This window comes from Castor canadensis, chromosome X, assembly GCF_047511655.1.
Source record: "Castor canadensis chromosome X, mCasCan1.hap1v2, whole genome shotgun sequence".
Classification (NCBI taxonomy): Eukaryota; Metazoa; Chordata; class Mammalia; order Rodentia; family Castoridae; genus Castor; species Castor canadensis.
The window spans coordinates 140,357,966-140,384,609 of NC_133405.1; the positions used below are offsets into that span (position 1 = coordinate 140,357,966).

General features: G+C 41.1%; 1 protein-coding gene and 1 pseudogene across 1 annotated transcript in view; both read left to right on the forward strand.

The window, feature by feature from the left end:
* The window catches only part of LOC141419803 (uncharacterized), a 632,676-nt gene that overhangs the window by 411,025 nt on the left and 195,007 nt on the right, over positions 1 to 26,644 (forward strand). The gene's annotated exons all lie outside the window — the stretch shown is intronic.
* LOC141419515 (SWI/SNF-related matrix-associated actin-dependent regulator of chromatin subfamily A-like protein 1) lies at positions 2,019 to 22,389 on the forward strand (annotated as a pseudogene).

Below are 26,644 nucleotides of genomic sequence, written 5' to 3' on the forward strand. Positions count from 1 at the left end.
GTGAATTTTAAGATAAGGATATATAAAATTATGAGCTCTCCAGAATGCATTCTAACACTCTTTGATGTGAAAGTCACCGTCAGAACACCTATACTTGATGGTGTAGCAATGTGTGATTCAGTTCTGTGAGACTCAAATCGTATCCATCACAAACGGTCAGAACGGATTCGTTATTCAGGGGTCAATCTTCAATGTTACATTTGTCATCAACCAAAACTGTATGATGGGAGTTCTTTCAAAACATTTAATGCCTTGCAAAATTTACTATACTGATCATATCAATAAAACCAGACTTTTCTAGTTTACCAAAGCAAGTAGAAAACCAGAACTGAATGTACATAGAAATGTAGATATAAAAACACTCGTAAAGTGTGACAAGAAAATGAGAAATGACACACCAACTGACAACCCTTGAAGGAAATATTTGCTGTTCTTGATACGCAATTCTAGTGAAAAATTTCCTAGTTCTACCTTGCTTGTTACACAGTTCTGAGACAGTTCAAGCTAAAAGATCAGTGAAAAGGACAACTTTTCTAAGATCCTTGTTCTGGCATTATTTCATATCATATTTTTGGTGCATTTTATTAGAATGTCTATTTGCTGTTATAATTAATATAAATTGCATGTGTGTTGGAATCGTGTGAATTCCCCTCAGCTGCTTCCAAATTCCTGTGCGATTGATAGCAATGCAATTCCGTTGTGGCCGTGTATGGTTAGCTGGGGTCTAGCTAAATTGTCAAGTTTTTAAATTACTGCCTACAAAGGTGTATTTTTACTAAATCATATCATTAGATAATAATTAGACTGAATAAATACACTAAATCACATTTATGAGCTTGGGATCGTGGAAAGGTCTTGTTTTGATTTGTTTTTCAGCGCTGGGGTTTTAACTCCAAACCTCGCCCTTGCTAGGCAGGCACTCTACCACTTGAGCCCCTCCACCAGCCCCTTTTTGGGTTTTTTTGAAGTAGGAACTATTTCCCAGGGGCTGCAGCTTCAAACCCTGAACCTCCCGATCTCTGCCTCCTGAATGACAGGCGTGAGGCACAGGAGCTGCCCAGCGATTCTTCTGTACATCCGTGGAGAGAGGGTGCCTGTTGCGGACCAGGCATGGACCCTGGACTGGGATACAATGGAGCTTGCAAAGCCTCTCCACAGTAAGAGCTTGCAAAGCCTCTCCTACCATATTTCCCCAGCACCAGGAGTCTTGACCTTTGTTCTCACATCTCCTTGAAGAAAACAACCTGCTGTGTCTGCATACCAGCTCCCTGATGCAAAACGAGATAAAGCTCCAGAACTGTTAGGAGACTCCCTGATGTCAGATTCATCAGTACCGTAGGTAAGGTGTCCTGCGTGCCTTGATGGTTCCAGAACTGATGTGCTGTAATTAAGCTTCATTCCCCTTAGGAAAATGAGCCCACCAAACCTCACTCCTCTCACCTTGCATCAAGAGTTGTTGCAGCTTGATTTTTACCTGAGTCTGACCTGTAAAATAAACACTCTGGCCCAGGTAGGCGCTCACGTTTCCCATCAGGAACGTGCAGCCCTCCCGTCCCCAGCTTTCTGTTGTATGTCTGTATGTCTGTGTGTCTGTGTGTCTGTGGGTTCCATATTTCTCAGTCCCCACGCAGGTAGCAGGTGGGTGCCGTTGAGCTGCAAAGGACCTCCAAATAGTCAGGTTCAGTGGGATCGCCGTGTCATTTTCGCACAACTTCTGGGTTGACGTTTTTCTGACTGCATAACGATACAGCTCTTACATCTGCTAGCTTTCTGTTGCTGTGACAAAACACTTGAGAAAATAAATGTATTTCTTGGGGGGGGGACAAATACATTTCTTTGGTCTGGGCATCAGACTGGCCAAAAGTCTTGCTGTGGGTGCTAGCAGCCCAGACGGAGGCACCCCACCCCCTGATCTCCAAGACTAGCTTTTCAAGTGACCTTGGACTGACGCCTCGAAAGCTGCAAAGCAAATGAAGCCTTTTCTCCTTTAAATTTATTTATTTTCTCCTCCCTTTTCCATGGCGTTGCTCACACCCACGCCCACCACACCACTGGCTGCCTTTACAGCCTACCTTGGGCCCCCAAAACGTCCCTTTCCTAACCCAAGTAGGTCTGGTCTTTCTCTGGAAGTCCACCAAGAGAAGAGGAGCTGACCATCCAAGAAAACTCAGGACCAATGCACCCGCTGGTCTGGGGACAGGATCCCTGCTGCTCCCTCCCTCAGTCCAGCAAACACCGGGCATCACCTCAGGGCACCTGCTCAGCCTGGCCTGCTCCCCAAGCCCACAATCACTTTCTATCACCTCCTCCAGCATTCAGTAGGAGAAACTGAGGCACTCTGGTTCCAGGGAGAATGACCTGAGTCACGATAGCCAAGAGGGCAGCAGGGAAGAGCCTCATGTCTGAACAGTGGCTTAGAAGACACACACTTAACGCCTGGTTGGAGACCTGAGGATGACGACGGGCTGAAGGAAGTGGACATGGCCGGATGGCACCTCAGCCTTTCCCTGTGAGCAGTGGGGACGGCACTGCTGTTAGGAGGAAGCTGTGTCCACTACAGGGTGTCCTCGGAAATCCTGCCCCATGCTGCTAACCTCTCACCCCATATCCTCATGAGAGTGCCCTCTGTCCCTGTGTCTCACTCACTCTCATTGATACACACACAAACCCCAGGAACAAATGGCCCCAGAGTCCTCCTGGATCCCAGTCAGTGTCTCTTAGCTCTCTGCCCCATGCGTTTCCTTTGCTGAGAAAGTCACCGGCCGCCTCCTGTAAGCTATGATAAGACAGAGCCTCATGGCAGGAGTGTGTGGCAGAGAAAAACCAACCACCTCATGGTGGCCAATACCCCATTAAGCTATGAGTTGATCAATGGGTCAATCAACCCACTGGTGAGTCACAGCCCTCCAGATGTCATCACCTCCCAAAGGCCCCACCGCTGAGCACTGCTGCACTGGGGACAAAGCCTTCCACACATGAACCTTGTGGGGACATTTCAGATCCAAACCATGACATATAACGACACTGCATGTGAAATGGAACGACAGCATGGGGAACGGGGCATTTTCCTCCAACGTGTTGAGGGGGGACAAGTGTCATCACCACCTGTTTATGGTTTTCAGCAGAGGGAAACAGCCTCAAGGGGTAACAGAGAGCAAGCGTGTCCTCCAAAATCTTTGACTTCTTCCTTATGTTAAAAAAGGTGCATAAGATAAAGCAAAATATTCCCCTTTTGATTCTACGTTTCCATCAGAGCAAAGTGGGGCATCATTAATGAAGACAGTTTCATTTTCTCAGGCATAAAGGATTTCTAATAAGACTCCACTACAAACCTCTAACTTTACTATGAAAAAACCATATTAAAAGGACCATTTGAAATATCTGCCGTTTGTCAGTTCCTCAATGACAGATGTACTGTAGTAGGGGATGCTAATAATTTTAGGGGTACAGGGTATACGGTGACTCTTTGTACCTTGTTTCCAGTCTTCCTCTGAGCCTCAACCCTCTCCAAAAACAAAGTCTTACGTAGCTGCAATTTTTCCTTCTTGCTTTAAATGATATGTGTTGCGTCTGTAATTTTTCTGTGAAAAGAAGTAGCCATTCTCTGTAATTTCAGCAGCGTTTTGTCTTATGCAAGTGTTCCTGGGCACGCCGATCGGGATCAGCATTGTGGAAAACAGTGAAAGTTCTGAAGGAAAGTAAACGTGGACCTTCCCTGTGACCGAGCAACCTCTCTTCTGCTATACCCTTCAAGGAAGGGAAATCACCGCCTCGTGAAGATATTTGTGTTCCCATATTCACAATGGGCAAGACATGGGAACCACTGAGTTGTCTGTGGACGGGGAAATGCGTAGACCAACAGTGCTGTATATGCACAATGGAAGGCAGTTTAGGGCCCAGAAGGAAATCCTGACATTTCTGACAATGGGATGACCCATTAGATGATTTAGAAGAGGGAGTACGGGGTGGAGGAACCCCCTTACCTCATGGCAGTCACGGGGCAAAGAGAGTAGCAGGGTGGGCAGAGGTCCCACTGTCACCTCAATGGCACACCCCCAATGACCTAACTTCCTCCCCAAAGGCCCCACCTCTGAAAAGCTTCAGCACCTCCCAGTAACTCCTTTCCGAGCACCTTTGCAAACCCTGGCAGCGGGTTATTTGTAGAACCACGATGTGATCAATTACATTTGAAGCCTAAGAGCCTCAACCAGCCCTGGGGGATTAGGCCGAGGCATCTTGCGTTTGCTAAGCTTAGCTGTCACCACCAGCTGTAATCATTGTGCTTCATTGGGAACTTAAAAGTGTTCGTTCACCTGTAGGTTGATTTTACTTGAATTGATTCTGCCATAACAGGACGTGCAGTAAGCAAGAGGCAAGACACGAGGGGAGTCGGTGTGCAATGAGTTCTTGGAGAAGCGTCCGTGGACTGGGGTGTAGCTCGGTTGTTGAGTGCTTGCTTATCGCATGCAAGGCCAAGGGTTTGATTCTCAGAACCCCCTCCCCACCGTGCAAAGGGAACATCTTTGTTCCTGAGGAGACGGGGATGGGTTGGTGGAAGGGGGACAGAGACAGCAGCACAACCGATGGGAAAGGCCTGCAGGGTCCCAGCCCCATTCTAGTCCTCTGGAAATTCTGACATGCAATTCAGAGTCTCCTTATTGTGAATAAAAACCATGGGCTTTCTTTTGTGCACCTGTGGCTTTCCCTAGACAATGTCAACCCTACAGAAGAGTGTCCAAGCTTTTCCTGGGTCTCTCTGCACTTTCAAATCTTCAGGCTATGCACAATTTACATGGGAGAGTTGTAAAAGTGGGGTGCCAAACTGAAAAACAAGTCAAACAAGTACACACAGATATGCACACACACACACCTGCACATGCGCCCTTACACACTAAGAGAACCTGAGCTGTGCTTTTAGGAATAGTTGAAAGGTAAAAGTGATGCAAAGGGTTGGTGCGTCTCCCTGTGGCACGCGCTCTAACGCGATCGGTAATACATTTCCCCCGAAAGCAGCGTGCCTGGGATGGTGCAAGTGGGAAATCTCCATCCTCACTGACCTGTGTTTTCCCAATTTCCCTGCCAGGCACCAGGGCTCGCGCCTGTAATCCCAGCTATGCAGGAGGTGAAGATCAAGGGAACCGTGGTTCAAAGCCAGCACACAGAAAAAGTCCATGAAACGCCATCTCAGCCAGCAGCTGGGTGTGGTGACGAGCTCCTGCCATTCCAGCTGTGTGAGAGGCTGACATTGGGAGGATTGCAACTCCAAGCCAGAAAAAGTCACAAGACCCCATCACAACAGAAAAACCTGAGTGGGTGGTTTGTGCTTGATTGGGGAAAGAAAGAGAGAGAGTAGCAGGGAGGGAGGGAGGGAGGAAGGAAGGAAGGATGGAAGGAAAGAAGGAAGGAAGGAAGGATGGAAGGAAAGAAGGAAGGAAGGAAGAAATGAAAGAAGGAAGGAAGGATGGAAGGAAGGAAGGAAGGAAGGAAGAAATGAAAGAAGGAAGGAAGGAAAGAAGGAAAGAAGGAAAGAAGGATGGAAGGAAGGAAGGAAGGACGGAAGGAAAGAAGGAAGGAAGGAAAGAAGGGAGGAAGGAAGGAAGGAAGGATGGAAGGAAAGAAGGAAGGAAGGAAGAAATGAAAGAAGGAAGGAAGGATGGAAGGAAGGAAGGAAGGAAGGAAGGAAGGAAGGAAGGAAGGAAAGAAGGAAAGAAGGAAAGAAGGATGGAAGGAAGGAAGGAAGGACGGAAGGAAAGAAGGAAGGAAGGAAAGAAGGGAGGAAGGAAGGAAGGAAGGATGGAAGGAAAGAAGGAAGGAAGGAAGAAATGAAAGAAGGAAGGAAGGATGGAAGGAAGGAAGGAAGGACGGAAGGAAAGAAGGAAGGAAGGAAAGAAGGGAGGAAGGAAGGAAGGAAGGATGGAAGGAAGGAAGGAGGGAGGGAGGAAGGAAGGAAAGAAGGAAAGAAGGAAGGAAGGAAGGAAAGAAGGTAGGAAGGAAGAAAAGAGGAAAGAAGGAAGGAAGGAAGGAAAGAAGGAAAGAAGGAAAGAAGGAAAGAAGGAGGAAGAAAGGAAGGAAGGAAAGAAGGAAGGAAGGAAGGAAGGAAGGAAATGACAAGACCTTATATCAAACATAACCAAAACAAAAAGCATTAGAGGTATGGTTCAAGCAGCAGAGTGTATGCCTAGCAAGTGTAAAGTCCTGAGTTCAAATCCCAGGACCACCAAAAAAAATCCTGTCACAAGTTAATGTTAGGCTTAATATTGGGGAAATGATCATTTTCTGTTTCTTTTTTTCCCCATATATGTGTATCTTATCTCAAAAGCTGTCATCTTGTAAGAAACAACATTTTCAAAAGACAGGCATCCTTCCAAAGACACTACTGCGTTGTAGAGACAGCTTTATATATATATTTTTTCATTTTTCTTTTATTATTCATATGTGCATACAAGGCTTGGTTCATTTCTCCCCCCTGCCCCCACCCCCTCCTTTACCACCCACTCCACCCTCTCCCGCTCCCCCCCCTCAATACCCAGCAGAAACTATTTTGCCCTTATCTCTAATTTTGTTGTAGAGAGAGTATAAGCAATAATAGGAAGGAACAAGGGTTTTTGCTGGTTGAGATAAGGATAGCTGTACAGGGAGTTGACTCACATTGATTTCCTGTGCGTGGGTGTTACCTTCTAGGTTAATTCTTTTTGATCTAACCTTTTCTCTAGTTCCTGGTCCCCTTTTCCTATTGGCCTCAGTTGCTTTAAGGTATCTGCTTTAGTTTCTCTGCATTAAGGGCAACAAATGCTAGCTAGTTTTTTAGGTGAGACAGCTTTATATTAAAGACGAAAATGCGGCCACTGGATAACTAGCTGTTCTGCAAGAAAACACTGCTTCGGCTTTCTTTCTCTCGTCCGTGGTTCCTCAGACATAGAGACTTGTTTTTTTTTTTTCTTTTATTATTCATATGTGCATACAAGACTTGGTTCATTTCTCCCCCCTGCCCCCACCCCCTCCCTTACCACCCACTCCACCCCCTCCCTCTCCCCCCACCCCCTCAATACCCAGCAGAAACTATTTTGCTCTTATTTCTAATTTTGTTGTAGACAGAGTATAAGCAATAACAGGGACAAGGGTTTTTGCTGGTTGAGATAAGGATAGCTATACAGGGTATTGACTCACATTGATTTATTGTGCGTGGGTGTTACCTTCTAGGTTAATTCTTTTTGATCTAACCTTTTCTCTAGTACCTGTTCCCCTTTTCCTATTGGCCTCAGTTGCATTTAAGGTATCTGCTTTCGTTTCTCTGCACTAAGGGAAACAAATTCTAGCTAATTTTTTAGGTGTCTTACCTATCCTCACCCCTCCCTTGTGTGCTCTCGCTTTTATCATGTGCTCATAGTCTAATCTCATTGTTGTGTTTGCCCTTGATCTAATGTCCACATATGAGGGAGAACATACGATTTTTGGTCTTTTGGGCCAGTCTAACCTCACTTAGAATGATGTTCTCCAATTCCATCCACTTACCAGCGAATGATAACATTTTGTTCTTCTTCATGGCTGCATAAAATTCCATTGTGTATAGGTACCACATTTTCTTAATCCATTCGTCAGTGGTGGGGCATCTTGGCTGTTTCCATAACTTGGCTATTGTGAATAGTGCCGCAATAAACATGGATGTGCAGGTGCCTCTGGAGTAACAGTCTTTTGGGTATATCCCCAAGAGTGGTATTGCTGGATCAAATGGTAGATCGATGTCTAGCTTTTTAAGTAGCCTCCAAATTTTTTTCCAGAGTGGTTGTACTAGTCTACATCCCCACCAACAGTGTAAGAAGGTTCCTTTTTCCCCACATCCTTGCCAACACCTGTTGTTGGTGGTGTTGCTGATGATGGCTATTCTAACAGGGGTGAGGTGGAATCTTAGCATGGTTTTAATTTGCATTTCCTTTATTGCTAGAGATGGTGAGCATTTTTTCATGTGTTTTTTGGCCATTTGAATTTCTTCTTTTGAGAAAGTTCTGTTTAGTTCACTTGCCCATTTCTTTATTGGTTCATTAGTTTTGGGAGAATTTAGTTTTTTAAGTTCCCTATATATACTGGTTATCAGTCCTTTGTCTGATGTATAGCTGATAAATATTTTCTCCCACTCTGTGGGTGTTCTCTTCAGTTTAGAGACCATTTCTTTTGATGAACAGAAGCTTTTTAGTTTTATGAGGTCCCATTTATCTATGCTATCTCTTAGTTGCTGTGCTGCTGGGGTTTCGTTGAGAAAGTTCTTACCTATACCTACTAACTCCAGAGTATTTCCTACTCTTTCCTGTATCAACTTTAGAGTTTGGGGTCTGATATTAAGATCCTTGATCCATTTTGAGTTAATAATGGTATAGGGTGATATACATGGATCTAGTTTCAGTTTTTTGTAGACTGCTAACCAGTTTTCCCAACAGTTTTTGTTGAAGAGGCTGCTATTTCTCCATCGTATATTTTTAGCGCCTTTGTCAAAGACAAGTTGGTTATAGTTGTGTGGCTTCATATCTGGGTCCTCTATTCTGTTCCACTGGTCTTCATGTCTGTTTTTGTGCCAGTACCATGCTGTTTTTATTGTTACTGCTTTGTAATATAGTTTGAAGTCAGGTATCGTAGCATTGTTCTCTTGACTGAGTATTGCCCTGGCTATTCATGGCCTCTTGTGTTTCCATATAAATTTCATGGTAGATTTTTCAATTTCTTTAATGAATGTCATTGGAATTTTGATGGGAATTGCATTAAAAATGTAGATTACTTTTGGGAGTATAGACATTTTTACTATGTTGATTCTACCAATCCATGAGCATGGGAGATCTATCCACTTTCTAAAGTCTTTCCCAATCTCTTTCTTCAGAAGTGTATAGTCTCCCTTGTAGAGGTCTTTCACAGCTTTCGTTAAGTTTACACTTAGGTATTTGATTTTTTTTGAGGCTATTGTAAGTGGAATTGTTTTCATACATTCTTTTTCAGTTTGCTCATTGTTAGTGTATAGAAATGCTAACGATTTTTCTATGTTGATTTTATATCCTGCTACCTTGCTATAGCTATTGATGGTGTCTAGGAGCTTCTGAGTAGAGTTTTTTGGGTCTTTAAGGTATAGGATCTTGTCGTCTGCAAGTAGGGATATTTTGACAATTTCTTTACCTATTCGTATTCCTTTTATTCCTTCTTCTTGCCTAATTGCTCTGGCTAGGAATTCCAGTACTATGTTGAATAGGAGTGGAGATAGTGGGCATCCTTGTCTGGTTCCTGATTTTAGAGGGAATGGTTTCAGTTTTTCTCTGTTAAGTATAATGCTGGCTGTAGGTTTGTCATATATAGCTTTTATAATGTTGAGGAACTTTCCTTCTATTCCTAGTTTTCTTAGAGCTTTTATCATGAAATGGTGTTGGGTCTTATCAAAGGCTTTTTCTGCATCTATTGAGATGATCAAGTGGTTTTTGTCTTTGCTTCTGTTAATGTGGCTTATTACATTTATTGATTTTCATATGTTGAACCACCCCTACATTCCTGGGATGAAGCCTACTTGGTCGTGGTGAATAATCTTTTTGATGTGTTGTTGAATTCGGTTTGCCATTATTTTATTGAGGATTTTTGCATCAATGTTCATTAAGGAGATTGGCCTATACTTCTCCTTTTTGGAGGTGTCTTTGCCTGATTTTGAGATAAGTGTAATACTGGCTTCATAAAATGTATTAGGCAGTTTCCTTCCCTTTCTATTTCATGGAACAGTTTAAGGAGGGTTGGTATCAGTTCTTCTTTTAAGGTCTGATAGAATTCAGCAGAGAATCCATCTGGTCCTGGACTTTTCTTTCTGGGGAGACTCTTGACTGCTGCTTCAATTTCATTTTGTGTTATAGATCTATTCAGGATCCTCTAACCAATTTCCTCTTGGTTCAGTTTTGGATTATCATATTATCTAGAAATCTGTCCATTTCTTTAAGATTTTCAAATTTATTTGAATATAGGTTCTCAAAGTAGTCTCTGATGATTTCCTGGACTTCCATGGTGTTTGTTGTTATCTCCCCTTTGCATTCCTGAATCAATACTTTGGGTTTTTCCTCTCCTCATTTTAGTCAGGTTTGCCAGTGGTCTATCAATGTTATTTATTTTTTCAAAGAACCAACTTTTTGTTTCATTAATTCTTTGTATGGTTCTTTTGGTTTCTATTTCGTTGATTTCAGCTCTTATTTTTATTATTTCTCTCCTTCTATTTGTTTTGGGATTTGCTCGTTCTTGTTTTTCTAGGAATTTGAGATGTATCATTAGGTCATTGATTTGGGATCTTTCAGTCTTTTTAATATATGCGCTGATGGCTATAAACTTTCCTCTCAGGACCACCTCAGCTGTGTCCCATAGGTACCGGTAGGTTGTGTTTTCATTTTCATTGACTTCCAGAAACTTTTTAATTTCCTCTTTTATTTCATCAATGATCCATTGTTCATTAAGTAATGAGTGATTTAGTTTCCAGCTGTTTGCATGTTTTTTGTCTTTATTTTTGTTGTTGAGTTCTAGTTTTACTGCATTGTGATCATATCTATGTACATCAGAGAAAGTATTCTATAATTTTCCATTTTGTTGTGTCTTCTTCAAGTTTTGGCATTGTAGTACTGGTTTCAAAGACTAAGTTGAGGAGAAAAAAGATGGTGAATTGCTGATAGAGCCCCAAACACCAAGTTCCTACAAACCACAAGTGCTTGGAGAGTCACAGATTGTCTATAAATGGAACAAGAAATGCTACTGCAGAACTGACAATTATTGCCAGCAGCCCTAGCCTGCTGCACTTTGACCTTTGATACCAGAGAGTGCCTTTCAATCCACTTAGATGAGCTTGATACTTTCAGTCCGGTAGAGAGGGGGTAATTCAGTCCACACTTCTCTACACAAAGAAAGACAGCACAGGTGCAGGCTAGCCTAGCCTGAGAACAGCTTGTGAGAAACTATAACTTTGTTGACCATCTCTGAGAATCTTAGTTGTAAGTGGAAACTGACTGCCCTCCCAGGGAAGAGGTTTGGCTAGCCTGAGCTATGTAGGGCTCCCAGGCTTGCCCTACAGGTGGGAGGAGCTGGTCACTGCTCTCAGATCAGCTCTGATGGGACCACCTTGGAGAACCCACCTACCACAGTTGGCTGAAGCTAACTGCCCTCCTAAGAGGAACCTATGGGTAATCAGCTTACGTGGAGCATCCTGTAGAGAGGGGCACTACTGATTTCCACTTAGTAATTATACCTATCTTAGAGAGGGGCAGGGACCCAGAGAAAAGTCCCCATGTAAATGGACTTAGGCCTACGTGGTAGAGGAGAGATAGTACTTGGAGGGAACACATGACAGCTGCAGTCTAAAACCTGATGACCACATGCTAAGAGGAGAACACATACAGGAGGAATAAAGAAAGGGAAGGAAACCTGAAACTTGAAAGTGGTTGATGTGCCCACTGTAGAGGAGTGAATAAAGTAATAAAGTGACAGACGCCACTATGGGAAGGTGACCGGGAAGTAGTGAAGAGGTCAGGTAGAGATGAACCAATGTGGGTTGTAATACACGTGTGCATGGAAACGATGCTAGGAATTTCCCTGTATAGCTATCCTTATCTCAAAGTAGCAAAAATGCTTTGTCTTTCTCATTATCACTTATCTCTTCTCTTCAACAAAATTGGAGAAGAGAACACAACAGGTTCGGCCTGAAAGTGAGGGGGCTGGGGAGGAAGGGAAAGGGCAGCAGGGGTAGGGTGTGGGGGAGATTGCTCAAACAATGTATGCACAGATGACTAAGTGAATAAGCAATTAAAAGTAATAATAATAAATCTCGATGACCAGAAATACAGAGGAAATATGGAATACAGAAGAAACAGTCTCCTCTCCACAAGAATGAAATTTAGACTTTAAATTTCATCTTGGACTTATCTTTTTTACTTTTCTATTTGGCTGGCTCCATTTTATCTATCTTTTTTAAATTCCATTTTTTCCCCTTTTTAAATTTTTTCTTTCTTTTTCCTTCTCTTCCCCCATTTTTCCATTCTTTCCCTATCTCTTCCTTAAAAAATCACTCAATGTGTGGTTTGACACCTTTCTACATTACTTCCCTCTGCAATCCCTGACAATAACACTCTCCTCCACAATAACTAAACTATACCATTACACACATTATGGTCTTACTACCCTGGATCCCCCATAGGTCATGTTGCTTCTCTCCCTTTCCCAATCTCGTTTTAACCTATGCAAACAACTTTTAATTCTCCAACATCACTCTATTTATACATACTACTGCCAAGGGTTTTATATGTCATGTAAATAATTGGTTTGGAATTGAATTTGTAAATTTGTTATTTCTAAGTTATACTTTCAGATCAGTGAACAGAAACTTTACAACAATCTGGCTAACAACTGAGCTAGCCAGAGCATAGAAGTTAAGTCAAGGGAAAGATAACAGGCAATTAAAACCCCAACCAACTAATCAGCAGCACATCAACCAAATAGCATGGGAAATAGAAGACAGGAAAGTGACTCTTCAAAAGGTCAACAACAATCACACAACAGAGGATTTGGTCAAATATTCAACCAAACCTTCCTGAGATTTGGTTAACCTCAGCTCTGAGTTCAAAAAATGATGATATAAATGACTAAGAAGCTCTTTAGTTTCATGCAGGTCCATTTGTCAATATTTTCTCTTAATCATTGAGCTATTGGAGTTCCTTTCATGAAATTATTACCTGTGCCTATGTGGTCAATGTGTTCACATTTTTTCTTGGATTAATTTCAATGTTTCAGATATTACTTTAAGATCTTTAATTCATTTTGAGTTCATGCAAGTACAAGGAGAGGGACGTGGTCTAGCTTCAGTTTTCTGCAGGTGGAAATCCAGTTTTCCCAACATCATTTGTTGAAGAGACTGTCTTTCTTAAACACATATTTTGGGTACTTTTGTTGAAAATCAGATAAATGTAGTTGGGTTTGTGTCTATTCTACTCCATTGGTCTTCAGGTCTGTGTTTTGAGCAATCACCAAGCTGTTTTTATTACTATGGTTCTGCAGTATAGTTTGATGTCAGGTATTGTGACACCTCCAGCCTTGTTCTTTTGGCTCAGGATGGCTGAGGCTATTTGAGGTTTATTGTGCTTCCATGGGAACCTGAAGATTCTTTGCTTTGTTTGCTCTAATTTCTCTAATTTGTCCTCAATTCCTGATACTTCATTTCAACTTCTTCCATTCTAATAGTGAGAATTTTCCCAGGGTTCCTCCCACTCCCCTTGATGGTGCTAGGTTTAACGTCAGGACGTCATGCTTGCTTGCTAACTGGTACTCTACCATTTGAGCCCTCTACTGTTCCCTTTAATGAGGCTTATTTTTGGTGGGGGGGAGTTATTAACCTTTTTATTTCCAGGATTTCAATTTTATGTGTTTTAGGATTTCCATATCATTTTTGAATTTCTCTTTCATATGTTACATTGTCTTGCTTAATGAATTTAGCTATTTATTCAAATTCTTTTTTGAGTCCATTCACTATTTACTTTCATCTTATTTGGATTCATTCTGGTGTTTAGACATTAAAACCATTGGTCATTCTAATCCTTGTTTGTGTATATTGTTTGAGATTCCATTTGCTTCACTGTCATTAAAGTCCCTTGTTATGGAATTGTTGCCTTTCAGAGGAGACTTGTTGCCTTGTTTCCTCCTATTGTGAGTCTACTTTTGTTCAAGTGTCCAAACCTCCTATGTCCTTTCGGTTGAAGAACTCATAATGATTAGGCAGACTGTCCTAGTTCCGTTTTGGCATATTTTCTCAAAATACATTGTATGGTTCCAATGGTCAAATATTCAACCATAGTCATAAAACACTGGTTCTGATAGAAACCCTCCATGAGAATACAGCAGTCCATAATAAAGAATAGTCTTTGGCACTGCTCCTGTATCTTTAGAAGATAAAGGGACAAAGATAATACTTCAAGAAAAAAATGATCTCAAAACTGGTTCTAGTAAGAGAAGACAGGAATGATAATGTTAATGAGTGGTACATGATGTATGGTGTTGTAAGGCCAGAAGAGGAGACAGGTGAGCTTATCAGAAGGAGATAATGAGAAAGAAGAATGATAGTTGGAAAAATATCTAAAGGTATGTTATGAACAAAGGGAAAGAGAAAAAAGAAGAAAAACAAATAAGCCAAAAGATCAATCTGACATTCTAAGTACATGCTAAAAATAAATGCCAAAAAGAAAGAGAATAAAAATGCAAATAAAAAATATCAAGATGAAGATAAGAAATAGTACTTTCAGTGGAGCTGCTTTGTCTTCTTTTTAAATGTGAGAACTGGTTGATCCAGTATGGACTTCCTAGTTTACAGGCCTACTTCAGCAGGAGTGTGCCTCTCAAAGCCTTCAGCTGGTTCCCCAGTAAAAAAAGTAGACTTAATCTTTTGTTTAAAAGCCCCCAGGATGATTTCTGGGGTCCAGGCTCTTAACCCCCCCACCCCAGTCCCCAAACACTCCCTACTTAAGGTGCATCATCCTCCATCTCCCAGGTCCTAACGTGGTCTATTTTCTAGACCAGAACTCTCAGGTTTCTTGGTCAGAGATACTGTGCTCTGTTCTGGGATTGCTGACTCTCTGCCCAGTTCCAGGAAGTTTGCAGTGGTCCTCAGGACTCTGTCTCTTGCCTTTTGGCCGTTTCTCTGATGGAACTGATTTAGCCTTATGAGTCTCATGCCACAGGGTCCACCTGAGTGGGTCAGATTTCTCTATTTGCCTGCAGATTCCTTCACCCATCTCTCTCCCTATTGCCTTTGCTTTCTTTGGCCAATCCACACCATGTCCATGCATCCACACCTACCAGCAGCTGCTGTTGAGCTTGTGGGATTCTGTAGTGATCAAATCTATGGTGCCATTAGGGCTGACTTCCTTAGCAGTGCTACAGGGAGTTTGGCATGGAGTGCCTTTTCAGTAAGGTGTGTCCATGAGGAAAGGTTCCAGGTGAATGTCAATAAGCCACCTTCTTCATCATTGTTGATTTTTTTCTCTGAATGATGTAACTGTTGGTGAGTGTTGGACATTAAAGTCATCCATTATTATTGTGTTGGAGTCTATCTGTGATTTTGTGTCCAGTAGGGTTTGTTCATAAAAATGGGTGTGTTAAGATATAGAGCATATATGCTTATGAACATTACATGTTCTTGATTCATTGTTCCTTTTGTCACAATGAAGTGATATTACTTGTCTCCTCTGATTAGTTTTAAAGTCTAGTTGTTATATGAATAGAGCAACTGCTGCTTGCTTGTGGACTCCCAGTCTTGGAGCACATTTTTCTAAGCTTTCATTTTAAGCCTGTGTTTGTATTTGCCAGTAAGCTCCATCTTATGTAGGCAAGAAATAGCTATGTTTTGTTTTTATTGAATTTGATGGTCTGCATCTTTTATTGAATTTGATGGAGATCGTTGACATTCAGAGTTATTATTGAAAGGTTTGTAATAATTCCTGTCATTGTGTTGTTTTTATGGTGTTTCATTCTACCCAAATCCTCACTTGCTCCTGTACTCATTCAGTGAGATTTGTTCATTCTTATATTTTCATGTTTGACTTTATGTTAGGGTTAAGTGAACAGGCTCCTTTAACTATTTTTCCCAGAGCTGACTCAATGTTCGTGAGTTACTTTTTTTGTAGAAGCATTTTATTTTTCCTAACTAAGAATTATTATCTTGCTGGATATAGCAATCTAGGTTGCAGTTATTTTCTTTCGTGGTTTTGAATACATCATTCTGTACTGTGCTGGATTTCACAGTTTCTGTTAGTAGATCTGCAGTTACACTCACAGGTTTTACTTTGTAGGGCACTTGGTGCTTCACTCTCACAGCTTTATTGTTTTTCCCTTCTTGGTATGCTTAATAGTTTAACTATATTAGGACACTGGGAGAATTGTTTTATTTTTTGGTTTGGTATCCTAAACGCCTGTACTACTTGGATGACTATCTCTTTCTCAAGAATTAAAAAATTTCTGCTACATTTTATGAAATGTGTTTTTATGCCTTTACCTTCACCTCTTCTTCTATGCCCATGATTTATGTTTGGCTTCTTAATGGTATCCCAGAAGTCTTGCATATTCCATTCATTTTTTCTTCATATTTTTCTTTATCATTATCTGACTAATTTAACTCACCTACTTATCTTGTTCAGGATTTTTATAATTTTTTGAATTCTCTGTTCATGTACTTCATTGTATTCTTTATTTTATTCAGCTATTTATTTATAGTCTCTTTCAATCCATTCTGGTGTTTATCCATGTCCTCTCTAATTTATTGATCATTCTTACTACCATTCTTTTGAATTCATATTTGATGTTTCATTCTCTTCACTGTCATTCAAGTCCTTAAATATGGAATTGTTGACTTTTGCAGAATTCATATTGTTTGTCTTCCTTACCAATTTCTTGCATTACTGTGTTGGGATTTGCATATTTGAGATCAAGTCATTGGTTGGAGGTCTTAATTACCTGCAGTATTTTAGTAAAAACTGTCTTGATTTTCTGGTAGGACTTGTTGGTATCATGATCATTATGCAGTTTCTCCTAGCAGTCTGGTGTTATTGGACCGCAATAACAAAATCAGCATTTAAAATATAAATCTTTCCAAGAAAGATATATATTAAAGATACTAAGCTTTTTATAAGGTATGCTAGGATTTTAAAAATATTGATGTTAGAGGAATTAATTATTAAATAGTAAAATAAATGTGGGTTGAGGGAATGTAAAAGGAAAAAGGAAGATTTGGAGTAAGAGGTGAAGCATTTGGGATGAGTGACATGAACTAATAATATGCAAGGATACCGTACAATTATCTCAGAGAAAGACAACAGAAGAAAGGACTGTAACAGGATGGAAAAAATTAAAATAAAAAGAAAGCACAATAAGTCAAAAAGGTTAAAAATTAAAAATAAAATGGGTAGTTCTTTCTTGTAGAGAGTATTGTAGACTAGTTGTTTTATGTCAGTGCAGCAGGTGTTCTGTAATCTCTGGCCCTCAGTTTTTGGTCTGAAGTTCTTCTGAAGTGTTCACTCCTGATTGTCCTCCAGGCCTGGGGTGTCTGTGATTCTTCTCTGTGTTGACCTGGGTACAGTAATCAGTGTTCTGCTATGTCTGGGTCTGGGTCGGGGGCAGTTGCTAGAGGAGGCATGACCTGAGCATTGGGCTGCTATGACCCAATTCAGTCCTTCTACTGCATTGTGCCTGCCTCTAGGCACAGTATTAGCAACTGAAGGGGGAGAGGGGAGGGGTGACCTGCATGAACAGCTGGTTGGTCAGGTGTGGTTCACTAAGTATGCCCAATCCTATGGTCCTCCTTGGGCCTACTTCATGTTCTGTGTTGGTGACAAGGTGCACTGGGTAGCACCTGTTCACGGGCAGTGAACTTTGTCATCTTTGCAGGCTTCTGTTGCTCTCACTCTCCCATGTGCTCTGCCCTGTGTGGTGGATTCAGGATCTGTAGAGCTAGCCAGCTCTCACTCCATGGGGGCTGCCCCATGCTAGCACTTTACCCTGGGTTGGGGCTCAGACTCTGGTTATTCCCTGTCCTCTGCAGTGAGGTTTGATGTCTTCCCTTTAGCTTACTAGTTCACACTTGGCAAATTGCCAATCAGTGCACAATTACTTCTCACTACACAAATACACAGTGGGTCCAGGGATTGAATATGTTAGATCCCACACTGTGGAATTTTCCCACTTTCATAGCTAGAACTGGGTACGGTTGGAGACTCAGGCTCTGGGGTGACTCTGGCTTCCACTTGAGTGATGTTTACCTTTTGTTGTGTAGATCAAAAGTATGAAGATTCTTGATTGCCCTGGTTTCTGTCTATATGTCTGTTTTTTACTATCAAGTTCTGCCTTTCTAAATTGCCCACATTTTCTTGTGTTCGTGAACCTAAGATTTTATTTCAAGTATGCAGAAACACTGATACATGGTAGGTACTTATAATTCACTGTTTGTTCTCTTACATAATTTCTTTCTGCTACTTGCGGATTCTATTTTTTGAATTTTGAAACAATTTTATGAAATTTTAAATTTAGACGAAAGCATTTCTTTTCCCTATTAAAAAAACCCCCAAGTCTTTGTAGTCTAATGTTTTAATAAACACACAGGAAAAACAAAACATCTTAAACTCTTTTGCAATTTTGCAACAATTTTCAAGAATACATTTGTTAACAGAGCCTAATACATTATGAAAGAAGTTGAATACAAGTTGTATTTTTGATAGAATGAAACTGAAAAATATCACCTGTCTACATGGCTAAACTTTGATATTTTTTGCAAGCCTCTAAGCAGGCAATTTTACAAAGCAGTGACTTTTTAAATCTTCTCTTGAACTTTTTGAAAGGATTTATTTTTGTATGACAGGATAAAGTATAGGCAGGGTGGAGTGGGTAGAAAAAGAGAGAAATATTTCCTGTTCCCCAAGTGGGAAATGGCAACAAAGACTCCCAGCAATAATATTTAAAATGACTTTTTTTCCCCTTTATCTCTAGCTTAAGCATTAACTCTAGAATGCCTATATATTTAATTAGGCCTGGGTGAAGTAAGAACGTTAAATAACTGGTTTTCTTATGAAAGGCAGCAGAAGAAAAGGTAGGAAAAAATAGAAAAGACAGAAGCAATAGCTCCTCTATACTATTTTTATAACTTCAGTCAATAAACTATCTTGCAGATTTTCATACGCGCACACACACACACACGCAGAGATGTTTTAAATTTGGAATGCCAGGAATGTCAACTGAAGCATGCCTACGATGAGCTCAAAAATATATAAAAATGTAGTGGCCACAGGTATGCTAGTTAACTAAAATTCTCCCTATGGGGCACCAGGATAGAGTTAGTACTTGTCATTTTTATGCAAATAAAAACAGAGATCTCCAGTTTTTTAAAAAATGTGTCACAAGGACAGTGTTTCCTGTAATGTTTACAGTATTTCCTAAATAATCACATTACAATCTCTACCTGTAAGAAAAGAAACATGAAGAACATGGTAGCTAAGAATCTTGATTTCTCAATTTTAGTTGCAGTTTCTCTTTGGGTGGACAATGCTGGCCCATCCAACTATTTAGGACAGATAGCACTGGAATATCCAAGACATCACTGTTCTAATACTGTACTAAATATCCTAATAAGGGAACATCCCCATATTACACAAGATGAATTCTCTTTAGGAAGCTTGCTAGAAACATATACAAGATTCTCTTCCCTTTTTGTAGATAGGAAACAAAAGCAGTTAGAGAGAGACAGGGTAGATGAGCTTTTATTGACAGTACAAGTTTTGCCTTTGTCGCAACTCATAATGGTTTTCTTGACTACAGTGGAGAGAGTTAGATAAATGTGTAAGCTTTTAGGAGACAACTTTAAAAATGTGATGTGTGTGTGTGTCCTGACATATAAAATTGAATGCAATTACTTTCTTGTTAAAGGGGGATAAAGCCCACTCCCCTGCCTTATATATTTCATAAGAAAGGATGGGGATTAGGCTTCTTAATGTAATCAAGGGATTAGGTGTGTTATTCCAGTAAGGCCGATCCTGAAGAGGAGCAGACTGCCTGTTTCCTTTATGAAAAGAGAATGAGGATGGAGGATATTTTTTAAAAATTCTAAGCATATGTGGTATTGTCCCTTTGGGCTATATCTATGGGTGATGTGAAAGGACCTGGGTTAATGTTCTAATATTCCATCAGAAAGCAAGCTTTAAAAAAAAAAAAGTAACTATGGCTGCTTTGCTCGCTGGGAAGTGTAGTTCAGCCAGGCTACTGCAATAAGGCATGTAAACTGGCAGCACTTGAATTCCAGGTCCCCCAAGCATCCAGCTGGAATTATAAACTGGATGAGGAAAGTTCTGGAGGCACCTCCTCTCTAATCTTTTCCAGATTGAAAAGAGGCACTGTTTGAGCAAGTGTCAAGCCATACTTTTGTCAGTTTTCCAATTAATGGCTTACATTTCTGCATAGGCATTTCTCTGTTATAATTTCTTGCTACTTACTGAAGAGAATAGACAGCAGGCTCTGGCCCATAAATAATAACTCTGAGTTATTATCAGAACAACCTCAGAGCACAAGCACAAGCACCTCATTGCTGCCAAGCCTTCATATTTGGGCAGCAATGCCCAAAATCTCCTGAGGGAGCCTTCTAAACCAGTGGGCCATGGACTCATGTTTAAACAACAGAAGCTCAATAATTCATTTCATGGTGACCAAGGACCTCATCATTCCCACCATTTTCAGCTCAGCACGCTAGAGCAGGCACAGGGAATACCGAAGAGGCAAGAAAAGATGTCCATAGCCTGCTCAAGACACAACCGATCAAGACAAATGACTCTTTAGAATTCTCCACCTTTGGCAAAAAAGTCATCCAAATATCTCTAACCAATAGCTATTAGGATGTACACTATGTCAAGGTCATCCTCAGGCTTTACATATGATCAAATCAACACCTGTTAATAACACAAATCATGAATATTTGACCAAAGCAGAGAGTTCCCAGAAGACAACAGCTTATTCCTCTAGACAGCCTCCCAGAGATTCTGAAATAGAGGCCAAGACAGCCAAACCCTCTAACTGGGAGTGAGCATTTCTGGCATTCATTATGACTCAGTGGGTGTGATGCCCAGAACAGAAGGAAGACTCCAAAAGAAATTTTGGCCTCACTCCACAAAAACAGTAAACTGTCAAAAGGGAATATGCATACAGAATGTAGATTGTTTTGGGGTGAATATAGGCTCTGCTGAGGAGCTCCTTGCAGTGTTTAAGATTCTGACCAGCAGAAATTATGAACCTGCCATGAAGACATGGGACTTACACATGACAGACTACTGCCATGTCCTGATGAAAGCAGTCAAGCACCTCCTCCCCAGTCACCCTGCAGCCCTTGTAAGGGATCAATGGCAGCAGTGGGGGAGGGACCAGATCAGCCTGCCCTCAGGTCTATCCCCAGCCTTTGTCAAAGGGGAGATGCATAGGTTTTTCCTCCCAGGCTGGCTTCAAGGTAGACATATGACGATTGAACAGATTAATTCCATGATCTGTGATGTGGAACTTCTCTCAATAATCTAATTGCAAGTGGGCATGACCTTCTTCAAGTTAAGCTGGACCCTCTGCCCAAGACTGTTACCCTGGCATTTGCTTCTCAGTTGGGGAAGATGTCTCTCCAACAAGATCTTCAAGATGTCCTTGAAGCTGACCTTTCTGGAGTAGATGCCAAGCTTGTGTTCAATCCAAAGCCCTTCCAGTGAGCTGGAATTAATTTTGCCATAGTGAAAAGAAGCTGCCTGTTACCTACTGATAGCAAGGGCCTGAGGAAGATGACCCATGCCATGAGTATAGTGGCCTTTTATCCAAAGGAGTATCTGCTCCTGGTGGTGGTGCTGTCCTCCATGTGCTTCACCTGGGAAGAGGCCTTCCTTCTGTGCCTGCTATCTCTGAGCCCAGAGGATATCACCATAGTGGTGACTGGGAAGGGCCACCTGTGAGCTGACTTAGTCAGTGTAATCAATTTTGACCTTCTTAGCAAGTGGGAAAAACAGCTAAATGCCTCTTTCAATGCTGTCAGCATTGACAAACCTCACTTCCTCAAAACCAACAAGATCCCTTACTGTTGATCAGTTGTGCCCATCCTAGAGTTTGCCAACAGTATGATATTGGCACACCAGCCTTGTTCTGGCCTCTGAGTTTTACACATAGATCATCATTGCAGTCAAGACAACATTCTTACTTCAGTTTCATGACTTTGGATTTTGCTACTGTGACACCAAAAGGCTACCCTGGGATTACTTAGGCTCCTCCAACCTGGGAGAGATGAAGCTCCTGCTGGTGGAAGCCATCATGCTGCTACACCTCAAATATGGTGTCCTTTCCTAGCTGCCCACCAAACAGTGCAAGATGGTGATGGTTGCCCCAAGACAGATAAATACCAGGCCCAGGGCTTTCCTGGATGCAGCAGACAAGGAAATTACCAAGGACAAAACTAAATAGCAGCAGAAAGCAGCCCTCTTTCTTGTCTTCAACAGAGCTGCTGAAGCCAAAATCCCATATGTTGTAGAAAATATTCTGGACCTTTGGACAGTGGAAGAGACACACTTCTAGTGTTAGTACACCATCACACTGGATCTGGATGCAATCACCAAGCAACTTGACAGAAAGCATGTTCAGTACATCTGCATTGATGGTTGCAACCTGTAAATAGATCGAGAGGCACTGTGCAGTTCCAGCTGCCTCAGGGACACTCATTGACACTGCTGACCCTCACTGCTACCCCACTTGCTCCCAGCTCACCTGGTGGTGTTCAGTAAACTCTTTTGGAACCCAGGGGTGCTGATCCAGGACAATGACCAAGAGCAAAGGATTATACAAACTCTGTGGCAGTAGAAGAAGGGAGTGTAAAAGGAGACGGTGATTGACTTACTTTACATTCACGTATGCAAATAAACTGCAAGTCAATTGTTGAGATTGCTGACAAAGTGAGAAGGGATAAGAAAGGATAATGTAGGAGATGAATTTTATTTTTATTCATTGATTCACATGGGCATATATTGTTAGGGCCGTTTCTCCCCCACGCTCCCTCCCCATCCCCCCACTGCTCTGGCTTCCAGGCAGAACTTGTTCTGCCCTTCTCTCTAATTTTGTTGACAAGTAGACATAAGAAATAATAAGAAAGACATAGCGTTCCTGCTAGTTGAGATAAGGGTAACTATCCAGAGAGATTGCTTCCATGCACAAGTGTGTTACAACCCAAATTGATTCAGCTCTACAGACCTCTTCACTACTTCTCAGTCACCTTCTCTTTTTGACCTCTGTTGTTTTAAGGTTACTGCATTAGCTGCTCTACTGTGGGAACATCAAACACTTCCATGTTTTGGGTTTCCTATCTTTCCCTATTCCTCCTGTATGTGCTCTCCCCTTAGCCTGTCACCCAAGTCCAACAACACTGCTGCATTTGCCCTAGATCTAAAGTCCACATATGAGGGAGAGCATACAATTTTTGGTCTTCTGAGCCTGGCCAACCTCACTCAGAATGATGTTCTCCAGTTCCATCCACTTACTTGTGAATGATAAGATTTCATTCTTCTTCATGGCTGAGTAGTACACTATTGTGTATAAATACCACATTTTCTTGATCCATTCGTCACTAGTGGGGCATCTTGGCTGTTTCCATAACTTGGCTATTGCAAATAGCGCTGCAATAAACATGGGTGTGCAGGTGCCTCTGGAGGAACCTGAGTGTCATTCCTTTGGGTGCCTCTGGAGGAACCTGAGTGTCATTCCTTTGGGTGTATCCCCAGGAGTGGGATTGCTGGATCATATGGCAGATCTATGTTTAGATTTTTAAGAAGCCTTCTTATTGTTTTCCAGAGTGGTTGCACCAGCTTGCATTCCCACCAGCAGTGTAAGAGGGTTCCTCTTTCCCCACATCCTCACCAACACCTGTTGTTGCTAGTGTTGCTGATGATGGCTATTCTAACAGGGGTGAGGTAGAATCTTAGTGTGGTTTTGATTTGCATTTCCTTTATGGCCAGAGATGGTGAGCATTTTTTCATGTGTTTTTTGGCCATTTGAATTTCTTCCTTTGAGAAAGTTCTGTTTAATTCAGTTGCCCATTTCTTTATTAGTTCATTGATTTGGGGGGAGTTTAGTTTTTTGAGCTCCCTGTATGTTCTGGTTATCAGTCCTTTGTCTGATGTGTAGCTGGCAAATATTTCTCCCACTCTGTGGGTGGTCTCTTCAGTTTAGAGACCATTTCTTTTGTCGTGCAGAAGCTTGTAAATTTCATGGAGTCCCATTTGTCCATCCTTTCTGATAGTTGCTGAGTTGCTGGGGTTGTATTGAGGAAGTCCTTGCCTATACCTATTAGTTCCAGAGTGTTTCCTGCTCCTTCCTGTACTAACTTCAGAGTTTCAGGTCTCATATTTAGGTCCTTAATCCATCTTTAGTTGATTCTAGTACAGGGTTTGATAAACATGGATCTGGTTTCAGTTTTCTGCAGGCAGATAACCACTTTTCCCAGCAACATTTGTTGAAGACACTGTCTTTTCTCCATCGTGTGGTTTTGGCACCCTTGTCAAAAATAAGGTGGGCATAGCTGTGTGGATTCATATCTGGCTCCTCTATTCTGCTCCACTGGTCTTCATGTCTGTTTTTGTGCCAGTACCATGCTGTTTTTATTGTCGTGTCTCTGTTATATGGTTTGAAGTCGGGTATTGTGATACCTCCAATGATGCTCTTTTTGCTGAGTATTGCCTCGGCTATTCACGGTCTCTTGTGTTTCCAAATGAACTTTAGAGTAGATTTTTCAATCTCTGTGATGAATGTCATTGGGATTTTGATGGGAATTGCATTGGACATATAGATTGCTGTTGGGAGTATTGACATTTTTACTATGCTGATTCTACCGATCCATGAGCATGGGAGATCTCTCCATCTTCTGAAGTCTTCCTCGATCTCTTTCTTTAGGGGTTTTTACTTTTCCTTGTAGAGCTTGTTCACATCCTTTGTTAAGTTTACTCCTAGGTATTTGATTTTTTTTTTGAAGCTGTTCTAAATGGAATTGTTTCCATATGTTTTTTCTCAATTTGTTCATTGTTGGTGTATAGAAAAGCAAATGATTTTTGCAAGTTGATTTTGTATCCTGCCACCTTGCCGAGGCTGTTTATGGTGTCGAGGAATTTTTTGGGTCTTTAAGATACAGGATCATTTCATCTGCAAATAGGGATATTCTGACAGTTTCTTTACCTATTTGTATTCCTATTATTCTTTCTTCTTGCCTAATTTCTCTGGCTAGGAATTCCAGTACTATGTTGAATAGGATTGGGGATAGTGGGCACCCTTGTCTCATTCCTGATTTTAGGGGAAATGGTTTCAGTTTTCACCATTAAGTATAATGCTGGCTGTAGGTTTGTCACATACAGCCTTTACAATGTTGAAGTACATTCTTTCTATTCCTAATTTTCTTAGAGCTTTTATCATGAAGTGGTGTTGGATCTTATCAAAGGCTTTTTCTGCATTTATTGAGATGATGAAGTGGTTTTTGTCTTTGCTTCTGTTAATGTGGTTTATTACGTTTATTGATTTTCATATATTGAACCACCTCTGCATCCCTGGGATGAAGCCAACTTGGTTATGGTGAATGATCTTTTTGATGTGCTGTCAAATTCGGTTTGCCATTACAGTTTTGAGGATTTTTACATTGATGTTCATGAAGGAGATTGGCCTGTAGTTCTCCTTTTTGGAGGTATCTTTGCCTGGCTTTGGAATAAGTGTAATACTGGCTTCAGAGAATGACTTAGTCAGTGTTCCTTCCCTTTCTATTTCATGGTACACTTTAAGGAGGGTTGGTATCAGTCCTTTTTAAAGGTCTGATAGAATTCAGCAGAGAATCCATCAGGTCCTGGACTTTTCTTTTTTGAGAGATTCTTGATTGCTGCTTCAAGTTCATTTCATTTTATAGATCTATTTCAGTCGCTAATATCCTCGGTTCAATTTTGGATGGTCATAAGTATCTGGAAATTTGTCCATTTCTTCAAGATTTTCAAATTTATTGGAATATAGGTTCTCAAATTATTGTCCTCATGATTCCTTGGGTTTCCATGGTGTTTGTTGTTTCTGCCCTTTTGCATTTCTGATTCTACCGATTTGGGTTTTTTGTCTCCTCATTTCAGTCAGTTTTGCCACGGGACTGTCATCTTATTTATTTTTTCAAAGGAACAGCTTTTTGTTTCATTGATTCTTTGTATGTTTTTTGTTTGTTTTTATTTCATTAACTTCAGCTATTATGTTTATTATTTCTCTCTTTCTGCTTGTTTTTGGATTTGTTTGTTCTTGTTTTTCTAGGAGTTTGAGATGTAGCACTAGGTCCTTGATTTGAGATCTTTCTGTCCTGTTAATACATGCACTCATGGGTATAAACTTTCCTCTTAGGACTGCCTTTGCTGTGTCCCATAGGTTCTGATAGGTCATGTTTTTGTTTTCATTAGCTTCCAGGAAGCTTTTCATTCCCTCTTTTATTTCATCACGGACCCACTGATCATTGAGCAATATGGTGTTCAGCTTCCAATTGTTTGCATATTTTCTGCTGTTGTTTCTGTTGTTGAGTTCTAGTTTTACTGCATTGTGATCAGATAGAATGCATGGTATATTTTCTATTTTCTTATATTTGCTGAGGCTTGGTTTGTGCCCTACAACATGATCAATTTTGGAGAAGGTTCCATGGGCTGCTGAGAAGAATGTATATTGTGCAGAAGTTGGATGAAATATTCTGTAGACACCAGCTAGGTCAATTTGATCTATGGAGTGATTTAGTTCTAGAAATTCTTTATTGATTTTTTTGTTTGGATGACATATCTCTGGGTGATAGGGAAGTATTGAAGTCTCCCACTACCACTGTGTTGGAATCTATAGGTGTTTTTAGGTCCTTCAGAATACGTTTGGTGAAATTGGGTGCACTGACAGGTTGATAATTGTTCTTTCCTTTTGATGTATTTCTCTTTTGTTAGTATGGAGTGTCCTTCTTTATCTCACTTGGTCAATGTAAGTTTGAAGTCTACTTTGTCTGAGATAAGACAAGAGTAGCAACTCTTGTCTGTTTTGGGGGGGGCGGTGTGCATTGGCTTGGTAAATCTTCTTCCAA